Here is a 14,356-nt window from a genome sequence, read left to right as displayed (position 1 = left end):
AAACATCCGAAAATATCACTGTCACAATCCAACAAGTTCCTGGATTTTTCCTGGATTGTGACAGTGATATTTTTGGATGTTAAACACCCGAAAATGTCAGCATCCAAAAATATCACTGTCACAATCCAGGAAGTTACTGGATTTTGACAGTCACATTTCAGAGTTCAACATCCAAAAATATGAACTTTTAAGATGTTCAACATCCGAAAACATCACTGTCACAATCCAGGAACTTACTGGATTGTGAAAGTGATATCTTCGGATGTTCAACATCTGAATTCATTTTCGGATGTTACATATTCGGAAATGTCGAACATTCGAAAATTTGACTGCAATACAAGAAATTCATGGATTTTTACAGTGATATTAACAGGAAGTTCATGGATTTTTTATAGTGATATTTTGAACATCTGAAAGTGATTTCTGACACACGTCGCTTGTTCAGTTACTATCACATGTTCGACTTTACCTAGTTCAGTTTCCCTAGTTCATATGATTTCTGTCTTATGTTCAACTTTCTCTAGTTCAGTTCATGTTCATGCCACATGTGCACATTGAGAAACTCAAATTATTAAACAATTTTAATACCCAACAAGCCACAAACTCCATTAATCTGTAAAGGCTTAAACGAAAGTAGAAAGAAATACTTGAGCGAAATTAGAAATGACCAATACAAAATTCATTCAACAAATTGGGTAGGTCAAAATGACTAATACATTTCAATGGTCAAAATGACCAAGTGTTCCAATACAGTACACGGGTCAAGACCCCATTACACTGGTCGCCTTCTCTTAGGCTGATACTATTTCTTTCGTGTGTTATCTTCTGGGTTCTTTAACTGCAGGTTGTGTGGATGAAGCTAGGTCTTCTACAACCCGACTACTTTCACCCACTCCATCATGTCCGGCCCCGTCAGGTATACCTTCACATTATGTTGACGTTGCAAAACTTCCATCCTAGCTTCTACGTCACCCATATCCACAAGCATAAACTTAGACAACGTTACAAACACATTGTTAATGTGATTATAAATTTCAGGATACCACTTCTGTTTAACTGTAAGTGCCTCTGCTAACATGACTGTAGATGCTTGAACTTCACTAACCTGCACAAACAAGATTACATAATTAATTTATTTAAACAATTTCATAAAACTAATAGGTAAGTAAAATACTATAAGAATTTGTAGGTCAATATAAACATACCAACTCGTCCTCATATCCTCGAGGTCTCATTATATACTGTGGTTCATGAGCAGAAACCCCATCTTCTTCTTCCTGGATATCAGGTTGCAATATGTCTTTGGGTGGGTTAGTGACATTATGTATTAGAGGATGGGACACCAGGCCTTGTACTCCTCTGAGGGCAACCCATTGTCAGTATCTTCTACAATTTTAGGCATCATGTGGTCATGACGAGACAACCAGTGAGCGATTTTATCTGCATTCACAGTTCACCAATCTCGTTGTCCACCTTGTCTGCTAGCCCTCTTACTAACAACCAAGGGATTCCTAGGAATGCCCTGTTTAGCTCCAAATTGTCCGCGTACTCGATCTGGCATGTACGGCTCGACAATAGCGTCAAATATCAGCATTGTAATGCACATTGCAGTTTGATATGCCTGTTGCCTATCATCTGAAATGACCTCATCAAGCTTGAAATAGGGATTCCAGATTACTTGTTGTATGATATGCAATCGGTCAATAAAAGTAATTACAAATAGTTAAATACATTTGAAAATAATCAATATCAAATTATACATTAACCTCATTAGGTTGGAGGTTATCAAATTCTTGTCTGATGGGAGGCATTAGGTTATATGGATTGCTATGATATTTCTTCGGTGCCTCCCATCTTTTGGCCCTAAGCATATTTGGAGAGATATTATGTGATATGGGCCTCATATGCATATTATGTTCATACGACCAGCACTGCAATAAATTAAGATATGATAAGTATTAAATATGTTAGGAAAGCAGTCCAAACTATTACTCTTATGTCACATACCAAAAAAAAGGTTACTTGCATGAGACTGGTTGAACCACTAAAATGTCTTCGCTTGAAAGTACAAGCTATTCCAAGTGAGTGATAGAGGAATGCAAGGGTTGTAGCATCCCAAGCATATATGCTGGCTCCCTCAACATCTTAAAAAAACTGCAAGTACCTTGTTGGCACTTTTGAAACTGATGCATCAGCGAATATGGTAACACTGATGAGGAAGAGCAGATATGCTCCAGTATATCTATAAACTTGAACATGGGTTGCATCAGGTGGAAATTCCCTAAAATTCGCCTTCTACCATGTATGCCTCAAGTTTATCAGGTTGACATCAGGGACTATACCCAAATTGTCTTCTATATACTGTCGCAGGTCACTCATAGGACAACATGTAACTGGGTCGCCATCCACAGCCAGTCCTAATTTCTTGTATACATTAAATAGCGTTGGTGCGATCTCACCAATATGAATGTTGAAATGAAATGTGCCGGTCTCAGAACGCCACCTCTCTACATTAGTTGAGACCAAAGGATGATCAATTCGGCCTGACCGAATGATAGACAAGGGACCCAACCCAAACACATTTACTAATTGAACTTTCTCTTCTGTTAATCTCCATTCATTTAATTGATAACTCTTCTCATTAATTCTAATTTCTTCTTTCTCCTGAAATACAACAAGTACACAACATATTAGTCCCAATACATATACATGTACTACTCATAAAATGTTTGAACTTGAATACAATTTATTGTAAAATAACAAATTCATAGAAAGGGCAAATGAATATATACATATACTTGTCCTTCCCATATGATGCATGTTCAGGATGAAGTTACAGCAAACTAGTGTCTTGAGGACCTCCTGGGCATCCTCCATCGGGATGTAAATGATTCATATTCACTGAAATCTCATATGGTCACCATGTTAATCATAAGGTTACATATACAGATATTTACTGGATAACAAATGAACAAACAATAATGACATGCTATTATTAAACGAAAAAATTTATAACTTTTAGACCATAAACTGGTGTTATAGACCATACCCTAATACATTTGCATAAAGAATCAATAGAATTAATTCGAGACAGCAATACCTCATAATGCGTTTGCATAAAGAATCAATGAAATAATGCTAAGTCACAAATCGAATGAGCTCTCAAATAAATCTAGTCACGAATTATTCTATCCAAAATATAAGTCACATATATCACATACAATGTTCAAATGTTCAAACTAAATATATGCTTCAATCATAAATCTAGTCACGAAATATATAGGATTTGTCTGATAAGACAACCACAATCAGAGATCAACTAGAAAGGATCAGGATCAGGATCACAAGAGACATGAAAACGAATTTCCTAAGTATAGATATGAATATCAATCCTAATGAGACAAATTATAGTGATAAAAGATTAGAATCACATAACCTATTTGACAAGCATCCAAAAGAAGAAGTACTCGATTAATCTGTAAATGGTGCTATTTTATGAAATGTTTCATTGATTCATACTTAGAAATGTCTTTCTATGTATGATTAACATCCTTAGGATCAATACACAATTTTTTCTTGAGTTAACAAAAAAGATTATAGATAAATTACATTTCACAATTATATGTTTGAAGTAAATGTCTACTTCAATCATAAATCTTGATACGAATTATTTTGTAAAATGTAGTCATTGTTACTTGAATCATAAATCACAAATTACAATTCAAATAATTTTACTCACTAAATACTTTGCAAAATATTCAAAGTAAATATATACTTGAATCATAAATCACATACAAATTTTAATTTTTAAGCTACTCAATCTATCTACTACAAAAATCAACAATTTACTAAAATATCACTAAATCTAATACAAATTTGGGCGTAAGACTATCTAAGACTATAAACCCCCAAATTTAAGTAATTTACAGTTCTACAGAGACCACAAACTTTCAAGTTCTCGAAACCTCAAAATTTTAAATATCAAGTTCAATCACAATGGAGCCACAAATTAAATTAATCTATACCCAAATCACAAGAAATAACTAGTATGCTTGAGTATCAACCCTAACAAAAAAACAGGTGGCAATCTAAATATAAAAAATCGACCCACATACCTTCACTATGTGAAATTGCTTCAAATCCAAGAAATGTTGTAACGTACACTGTTGAAAATCAATATTTTAAAAATAGTATTATGAAAGGTAAAAAACGGACAGTCGTGTAACAACAGAAACTATTTGGTGTAACCGTAATAATGTAAAGTACAACTGATATGTATGTAATTTTTTCTAAAACTTAATAGATCCACCTACATGCTGCGAGGAATACTAGTCCAAAAGGTCATCTCTGATAACAAGGGCTACTGTGTCTAGCATTCCTTTATCAGATGTCTCTGCATCATCCTTATGTCTTGAATGTTTGTCTAGCCCCTACATGAAGACCCGCAAACCTATATCTCATCATTCCCAACATCGCATAGCCCCCCATGAAGCAATATAACCATCAGTTTCCTGCCTTAGTAGTAGTCACTGATCCTATGATAGATCTAGGGATTCTCTTGCCATGTCATCATCCATATTCTTCACCTTACCAGGATAAACTATAGCCTTTGTCACACCGATATCTTGTATATATATGCCCATTGGCTTAGATAATATATTGGCTCTCCCTTGTTTTTGAGCTGCTCTGAGTTTCTAAAGAATAATTGGCGTTGTTACATGGTTATCATTTTCACGTGGTGAAATCCTAGTCACCTCATGAAGTAACATAATACGTATCATACTACTATGAGATGGCACTCCAAACATTTGATATACCCTAAGCGGGAACCACCTCATCACACCTTAGAAATGGTCCAGAAATAGCACTAGGTGAGATGGTTATCTCTTTGCTTAGAAAAAAGGTGTATATATCAAATGTATGATTGTGGCATCTGAGCATTAGATTGATACTATACAAAACTGATGTATATTACTTTATAATGGAGATGGGATTGTATGCTTTTGGTCTACTTAAATTGATTATGTGCTTGGGATATGTATTTCACACATTATATGAAATAGGATAATATGATAATATATTCTACTGGGTGTCTATATAAATTATGGGTTATTGATTGATGTGAAGCTTAAGTAGAAAGAGTTTAGATATCAAAACACTATCATGTAAATCTGCAGAAGGTTTGGCATCCTAAAATTGCTCCTTATTTTAAACTTTCTTGGTTTCTTATTCTGATCTTCATCTTCATCATGTATTTTGTGTAGTTGAAAAACAAGGAATATGTTATGTACATGATGGTGCTTCAGATTATCACAATATGATTTGCCTGCTAGGATTGCATTTTGTTGGCTATTTTCCCGGTTGTCTCTAAGGATTTAAAATTTTGCCTTTGCAAAATTGCTCCTTAGGTTAAATTTTCTTAGTTTCATATTCTGATCTTGATCTTCATCATCTATTTTGTTTGGGTTGAAAAATAAGAAATTGTACTCTAGCTGATGAACTGCCCTAGGCACTGTCTTATGTTTGAACAAAGAATTCAGTCATATAGGGGTAGCTTTATTTTTAGCCTTGTAGCTTCACATTTTCAGATTCCTAAAATAAATATTTACTTCATGCTTTTGATTTAGAACTTGATTTGGATGCTTTGTTTTAGAGCTATGTTTTATGACTATGGGTATGCATGTCAGCATCCGACACGGGTGTAGAGTGTCGGATTTGTCATGCCATGAGGAAGATGATAGTATGAAGAGAACAAATTTTGACAATGTTTACTATCTTATCTAATGATAAGTAGCTCGAAATAATCAACAAAACTTAATTGGTTGAGTCCATAATTTATTTTAAAATTTCATGGATATTTTCAAAGTTCGCATACCTATACTCAAATAAAAAAAGAAGAGCAAGTCCCTAAAATGATGTAATAATATTTAATGAACAAGTCATAGCTAGAAGAATCTGAATATGTAGTGGGTCAATACGTGTTTGACATGAGTTTGACACCCAAACAAAAAAAATCCATGAAACATAGTTGAGTGTAACGGTTCGTATATTGATAGTGAGTTTTGCATCACTGTTTTAGAAAGAAAAGTGTCAACTTCTTCCTATCAGTGATACTTTGTATAATATTCTATTATTAGTATGAAAATATTTCATTACTAGTGTGAGAATATGTTTTTACTAGTATGAGAATTTCATCGATTCATATTGGCCTCGTAAAGCGCATGGCAGATGTTGGTGTTTTGCATCAGAATGAACTCAATGGTGCCCAACTGTTGGGGTTTTGCATTGAAATGAATTCAATGGTGCCCTTACTGGTTTAACTCGTGTTTTAAGGTTCCAACAGGTGCATTTCCATAATATTTGGTTTATTCGTTGAAGATATGTACCATAACTGATATAAATATATCAAATTATAGGGTTAAATTACTCGCTTTCTTTTGGATCCTTTGTATGCACATGTTTCAAAGTTTCCATAGTTCTTGGAAGTTTAATCATCTCAATAATTAAATGAACAACCAACTCTTTCTTGATTTTTAGGGCATAAGTTTTCACTAGACCTATGTCACAAACTCTTTCTAGTTATTGGGGTAAGGAGATAGCTTGTTTGAGTTTTTGATGGTTGATATCTGAATACCCCTTCTTTACTAATGTGTCCTTCATAAAAGTTGAATGCTTATCTCAAAAGGCGCTAGTTGTTTTCAAACTTTATGAGTAAGTCCATTATTGTGGAACAAAACGAATATATCTTTTGAATTATCTGATGATGTACATGAACTTTATTCATAAAAATTAGTTTATTTTCTTTATTTTTCCAAAGCTAATATTGCGGCAATATGATTATGTTTATATTCCCTACTAACTTATTTGGTCCTTGAAATATGATTCATGCTCCGTATTTCGGATGGTCTAAGAGCTTGGCTTTATATAACAAAGAAACATACCTTCCATATGCATGGGCATGCACACACACCGGAATCTACATGTGCATACTTGCATATAAAGACCCAACATGATTACTTATTGTTTGCATGGTTTTTTGGAGGACCCATTCGACAAGATGCTAGGGAATGGTAGCTATCTCGAGTTTCAATGCCTTCCTTATATATTACGGTTTGATTTAGAAGCTCATTTTGAGAATACCCAGTGACCGTGGCAGTTTGAGAAGGAAAAAGTTTATATAAGGGTGCAACCTTACCTCTACAGCTACGGATGTACCTCAAACATCCATCGGAAAATATAGTTTTACTATTGAAAAGCCATTTGATTGATCATCTTGACATCAAGATGTATGACCATGAAAAATAAAAAGATTTTAAGTCTAAAAAATAGTGCATTTTACAAAATATTATCTACACTGTCCATTTTCAAGATTTTCATATGTTTATAAATCTACTTGATTTTGACCATTTTTCAAATTTTAAATTTTATAATTCGAAATAAAAATATATTTTGAGATAATCCTAAGAATATTTTACATCAAAATTTTATACCATCATAAAATTTGAAGGTGCACCTTACCTCTACAGCTACGGTTGCATCTGTATGCCAACTGCACCCTTTTGAGAAACCTTTTTTTTTTTCATTGAGAGAGAGAGAGAGAGAGAGAGAGAGAGAGAGAGAGAGAGAGAGAGAGAGAGAGAGAGAATCTTCTACGCCCATGATTTCCATAACCAGCGATCATAACAATGTATTCTAATGGATCTTTTCGTCATTATTGGGTGTACTTTTAGTTTTTTTTTTGAGTAAGTGGTGTACTTTTAGTCTTTTTTTTTGGGGTAAGTGGTATACTTTTAGTCTTTTTTTTTTTGGGTAAGTGGCGTACTTTTAGTCTTATACATGACTAGATACATTCCAATGAAGACCTTGAAAATATATTGCTTAGCCCCCATACAGAGACTAAGTACATTCTAAATGAATGCTTGATTGAAGATGTCAAGTATGTAGCAGAGTCGGTAACGCACACTGAAAAAGGTGAGGGCAAGGTTGGTAGATGTTGATAATGGGGTAAAGGGATAAAGAATGTGGTATGTCAAGACGGATGAGGCCCTAAATCATAGATTGAATAGAAATGATACATGAAATAGGGCGACTTCAGTATCTCATTATCAACACCAACATGCTTAGGCGCTCATGGCATGACCACCTTGAAATAGTGAGGCATGAACAACCCCAAAATGGAGTCAGCACCATCAAGCTCGAAAGCCAAATTTTATTTTCAACTCTTTATTGCATTTAGCCACTGGCTTGTATGATGCATATATAGTGGTTTCCCTGTCTTGAAATAACTAAAAATAAAGACCCCTGAAGACAAAGATACCAAACGTAAATGCTATTAAAAGAATATAAAAATAACCTATTAACTATAGGAGATCACTTAAATAATCCAAAAAAGGACAAAGTGAAGTCCTAATACAACCCTAAAATGGAGTTATTCTGGGCACGGAGCATCCGATTGATGTCGTTGACGATTTCCTCTTTTTTTGTCAAATGAGTAAATTCAGAACTCTAATGCTTCTAATGAGATCACCCTATCTTATAGCATTAGCAATCCTATAAAAGAACCTTTCTTCTGATCACACTTTTTGAGCCATTAGATTAGGGATCCCTCTTGAAGAATATTATGACATTGAATTTTTATTAGCTTGGTTCTTTGCCTCTTGTCTATGTTGGAGATAGAATATTCTTCTTATGAGGCTCACAATCTCCTTAGCTTCCTTCTTGATCAATGGACCAAAAGTGTCCATATTCCACACTTTGATACCAAACTGGACATGTTGGAGTCATCTCATCATAGAGATGCCTACCAAACCTTTGATGCTTGCAGTATTCCACCAAGAAAGGTGTTCTTTTGGAGCAACTCGATCAGTTGTAAATAATGTTATATTTGTAGCAGGCAAATGTGGTAGATAGATTAGACTAGGAGGATGTTGGGATTGTTTCCTTTACTGTGAAAAACATCACCACATTCATTGACTTTTATTCCTATGATCCTCTCTCATCCTCCCTCTCTCCCACTCTTCGTCTCCCTTTCTCCTCTCTTGTAGGAATTGTGTTTCTGTTTGTTTATATCGTGTCAGATACATTTACATATACCTTCCCTTTGATATATATCCTTTTTTTAGTACAATGTTATCCAATATTGCTTTCATTGTTCCTTTTATGAAGTGTTAACTATTTAAAAATATAGGGGAAAGAAAAACAAAGCTAGTTGCTTATGAACTCAAGATGATCAATTCTTGTATTATTTATCAGAAAATGATCAAGGTTATATTTATTACTGGGCAATGATTTGAACCACATTTTGGATTCCATATTGGTTCTCTCTTACAGACATATGTGCCTCATCCTCCATATGAGCAGTTTCGCTAACCTGATTTTGACTATTTATTGGTGGTAGGAACAGGTGATTGTGAGACTCCTTGGTTACTTCCATCAACTCATATTGTTGATCAAATCTGAAAGCTAGACCATATGGGTTACAATTCTGTTTGCACATTTTTTATAGGATAATCTAAATGTCAATGTTGTCCATTCATATGTAACGAGGCTCGTATACTCCAACTCTATCTAGAATTCCTCTTTCATATTTGGAGCATTGAGATTGCCTGCCGTTTCGACCTGAGAGAACATCTACCACCAGCCTTAAGGTAAATAGACTAGACATGCACCAATGAATAGATCGCTCTTATTGATGAACGCCAATGTTCCGTCATAAGTTAGGATAAATTTGTCTCTCCTTCAGCAGGTAGGGACTCTCGTGAACATTTTCTACCACATCAACTCTTAAACTGAGTCATCCTCCCTGTTGTTCTGTTATATCTATTTCATTATTTGAAATGGATACTTAATGACTACCAATCTCTTAATTTGCAGTTTGTTTCTGTAGTGTTAAATCTTTAATGTTGTTGAACCAGTGAAAATTACAAAATAAAAGGAACGTAAGAACTCAGGCTTTTTCTTCTCAAATGAAAAATTTTCAAATAATTTATTTCGTGGACTACATTTTTATAGCATGAATCTTGTTCATTCCCATCGTAAAATCCTCTCATCAGTAAACCAAGTTCTTTTTTTTATGATGAGGGTAGAAAAGTCACTAAAGCTGAGGTATCTCAAGGACTGGTACAAGATTCTAGGTATCTCAAGGACTACATCCATTGCAGAGATAAAACGTGCCTGTAAGAAACTTGCTTTGCATTGGCATCCAAATAAAAATGTAGACAATAGAGAAGAGGCAGAGGGTAAATTTAGAGAAATAGCAGAGGCATATGAGGTGTGACCCTATTTGAGAGTTCAACACAGGAGAGTGAGATGATCAGAGCGGAGTTGACATGAGGTGAGGAGATCCACCGACAGATGTAGACGAGCCTTGAGGCATTGAGGCTTTAGTACGAGGAGTCTTTCCAGGTCAGGACTCTTGGAGGGTGAATGGGACACATTGAGATCGAAGCTGACCCAGATATGCATGACACCTCTTCAGCCCGTCGTTCCCTTGCAGGATGTGCCATCGAGCTCTTAGGCAGTGAAGTTCAAGGTTGCCTGACGTGGTGTTGAGCTGTTCTAGGCCTAGGCTGAGCACTTTCGGGCGAGGCCCATCACTTTCTTCCCGTTGCTCTTTTCTTTTTGCCCTCTTCATGTGCATATTTTGTGTTTCTAACTCTGATTTGTCTCGTCACTGCAGAACGTGACTAAGGGGGATAACAACATGTTGAGACTGAGGTTGTGCATTATAGTCATTTGGTTGCAATCTTGAAGGGAGCTCTCATGGACATGGGGGTGATCCAGCACAATTGATACTAGTGGTTTTGGCTCGGTTCCCCCTACCTTCACCTCTAGAGTAGGCGCCAAGTGATATTCATGTGCAAAGGGAGGGGGGGGGGGGGGGGGGGGGGGGGCGCGGCAGAGGGGAGGGAGGGGAGGGGGGTGGGGTTTTTGCATACCAAAGAGGATGAGGTCTCATCGTCCCAGCATGTCCCTGTGGGCTAGTGACCTCACTTATTTCATGATTTTTTTTCTTTTTAATAGTTATGGCCCTATGCACCATATATGTATGCATATTTTGACTGTATTTCAAGCGTTTGTATGCTCTAATGACTTGGACTGATGTTATACTTGCAGTGGTTGATCTTTCTTTTGCTTGTGATAACATGCCCTCCTATTCCTTTTCATGCGATTGCTTGTAGGATTTGATGGGTGGCCACCAAATGCGCGCACACATAAAATCGAACACGGCATGGGTTTGATGGGTGCCCATCAAACGTACACACATGCACATGAGATTGAGTGACGTAAAAATTGGATGGGTGCCCACTGATCGCACGTTCATGGACATGAGATTCGGTGATGTGTGCACATGAGATTTACAGATGTGAGAATCCAATGGGTGCCAACTGATCACAAGCATGCACATGAGATCGAGTGACTTGCGAAAAGGATGGGTGCCCATCAATCACGCACAAATGCACATGAGATCGAGTGACATGTGAATCGGATGGGTGTCCACGGATTGCACATACACGCACAAGGTCGAGTTATATATGGATCAAATGGGTGCCCACTGATCGCACACACCATATGGATATGAATATATGCCACCCATGTATACAGATCAAACATTTATCCACTAAACACATAAATGCCATAGGGTTGAGCGTTAGAGCTTGACCCCCCTTACGGGTCATTTGCGATCTTATTTATAGGAAAGCACACATACACGAAGAACAAATAGCCCTTTTTTTTATTTTGCCTCATAACTTCCATGTGATATATGACGAAAGATTTTCATGACAGACGGTAGTTCTTGTCATCGGCAGGGAAACCATGTTTTCATAATGTGGTGGTTAACAATTTAGACTCATGCAATCATGAAGTATAGATCGATATGATAGGAAATCACGTACGTTTTATTAGGTTTGAGGGTTGATTTTCAGCATGTACACAGGGAAGGAAATCACGTAGCTGACTTTTTAACAAAGCATGGAGTTAATAGTTTGCAGTTAGTGATTAGTGATTCACTATCATTGTAATTGTAATGATACGTTATCTGTTATCAATAAAGGCTGAATGATCTTGTAAAAAAAAAAATCATGGAGTATAGATCTTCTTTATGAAAAAAGTCATTTTGAAGATGCTGGAAACGGTGTTGAACAAAGTTTTCAAAATTTCGGTGTTCAACCTATCCAAATATCAGTTGGAAACCTAATTTTGGAAAGAATTTTAAATTGTTAAAAGTTTTGCAAATCTTTTGTAAAGAAAGAGTTTTAGAAAAGAGATTTTTTCCATTAGGGACTTCGAATTCTCGAGCACCCCTCCCTTGCATCTAAGTCTCGTTCCAACTCTTCATAATCTGTTGGCTTCTCGTAGGTTCCTGACGTCGATGGATGTCACCCCTAGCATTTCAGATTTCCTTTAGGTTACCAAGCGGGATTTGAAATGTGCGGCGATGTGGAAGCCAAAGGTATGAAATTAAAAAAAAAAAAAAAACTTTTATTACAAATATATGTAGGGCATACCTGAATTCCACTTATATAAGGCACAATCTATTGCTGAAAAATTAATACACTTCCCTAAATACAACCTAGGATTTATAAGTTTACTGTTAAGAGAAATAGAAAATATCCAAGAACATTAAACTAATTTTTATTATAATTTTTAATACATTATAAGTGGAAATTTATAAAAAATAGAAAATAAAATAGAAAATAAAACTGAAAATAAATAAAAACTAATGGAAATAATTACTTGAAGATACCTGAAATAACCCAACCAAGACTTGGTGCACTCCACACCAGAGCGCATTTTTGCTTCTTAAAGTGTTGCTGAAAAGTCTAAGATAAGGAAGCTTTGTATGCAATCCGTCTTTTTCTAGGGTTTTAGAGCGCTCAAAATATATATTAGGATTTATAGGAACCTTATGGGATCAAATTAGGGTCAATCTTGAAAATTAATACCTCTCTAAGATAAGCTTCTCTCTTCTTTCTTAAAAAATTACGGAAGATCCTAGTCTTGGGTTTCTCCAAGAAAAGGCCACCTCTATTTTTCTTTTATGGTAAAAATATAGAGGAGAGAAAGAGAGATGGCTTACCAAAGTTGGGCTTTTTTTGGGGTAGAAAGTTTTGAATCAGCCCAACAGAGATGGGAATTTTTTTGCAACGATCACGGTTCATTTAGATGGACGGTCAACGGGCATAAGCAATTCTCCCTTTTCCTATGCTAGGAGCTTAAGAACTCTTATATATATATATATATATATATATATATATATATATATATATATATATATATATATATATATATATATATATATATATATATATATATATATATATATATATATATATATATAAATAAAATGATCACGGGTGTTCGATAGTGTTTGAACTTTTAATGTTTTTTCTATACACACCTAAAATTTCAAGTGGCTTGAATTTGTAGAAAAAAATTAAAATTCAAATACTATTGGGCATTCGTGATCGTTTGGGACGTTGGGCTCATTTTTACTTGTAAGCTCATTGACTCACGGGATCATTTTCTTATATATATATATGAAAATGTTATATATATGAAAATGTTAAGATTAGGTCGATTTGACGGTCACGACCTCATTTCATATTTGAATTTTAATTTTTTTTCTACAAATCTAAATAATTTGAAATTTTAGATGTATATTCTTAAAAAATAAGAGAATCTAATAAAAATATCAAAAACAATAATTTTAAAGAAATAAAATAACCAAAATACCCCTAAAACATTACAGAGGTATTCTGGTCAATTTATTTTTTATGAATTATTTTTAAAATATTTTTATTAGGTGTGCCTTAATGCGAATAATACATACCTAAAATTGAAATTTATTTAGATTTATAAGCCAAAATATTAAAATTAAAATATAAAATAAGGTCGTAACCATCAGGTCGACGACGGTCACAGTTGTCCGGTAGTATTTCAATTTTCATTTTTTTTCTACAAATTAGAATGATCTGAAATTTGAAGCGTGTGTACATAATTCACAAAATATAAATAGATCAAAATACGTCATAAATTTTCAGACGTATTTTGGCCAATTTATATTTTACAAATCATTTTTTTATATATTTTTATTAGATTAACCTATTTTTGATGAATAGATGCTTCAAATTTCAGATCATTTTGATTTATAGAAAAAAATGAAAATTAAAAGACTATTGGGTAACTGCGACCGTGCGATGAACTTTGGATGGTGATGAACATAGGCGAAATCACTATTCATTTTCGCCTATAGGTGTTGTGTAGTGTTTTCCATATATATATATATATGAGAAATGATCCTATAAGACCCTCTCCCACCCATGTGTGTAGGACCTCAAACGATCACCATTAA

The sequence above is a fragment of the Amborella trichopoda genome, chromosome 8, assembly GCF_054954075.1.
Source record: "Amborella trichopoda isolate Santa Cruz 75 chromosome 8, AtrichopodaSantaCruz75HAP2 v2.0, whole genome shotgun sequence".
NCBI lineage: Eukaryota > Viridiplantae > Streptophyta > Magnoliopsida > Amborellales > Amborellaceae > Amborella > Amborella trichopoda.
Note: the sequence above shows the minus strand (reverse complement) of the source record.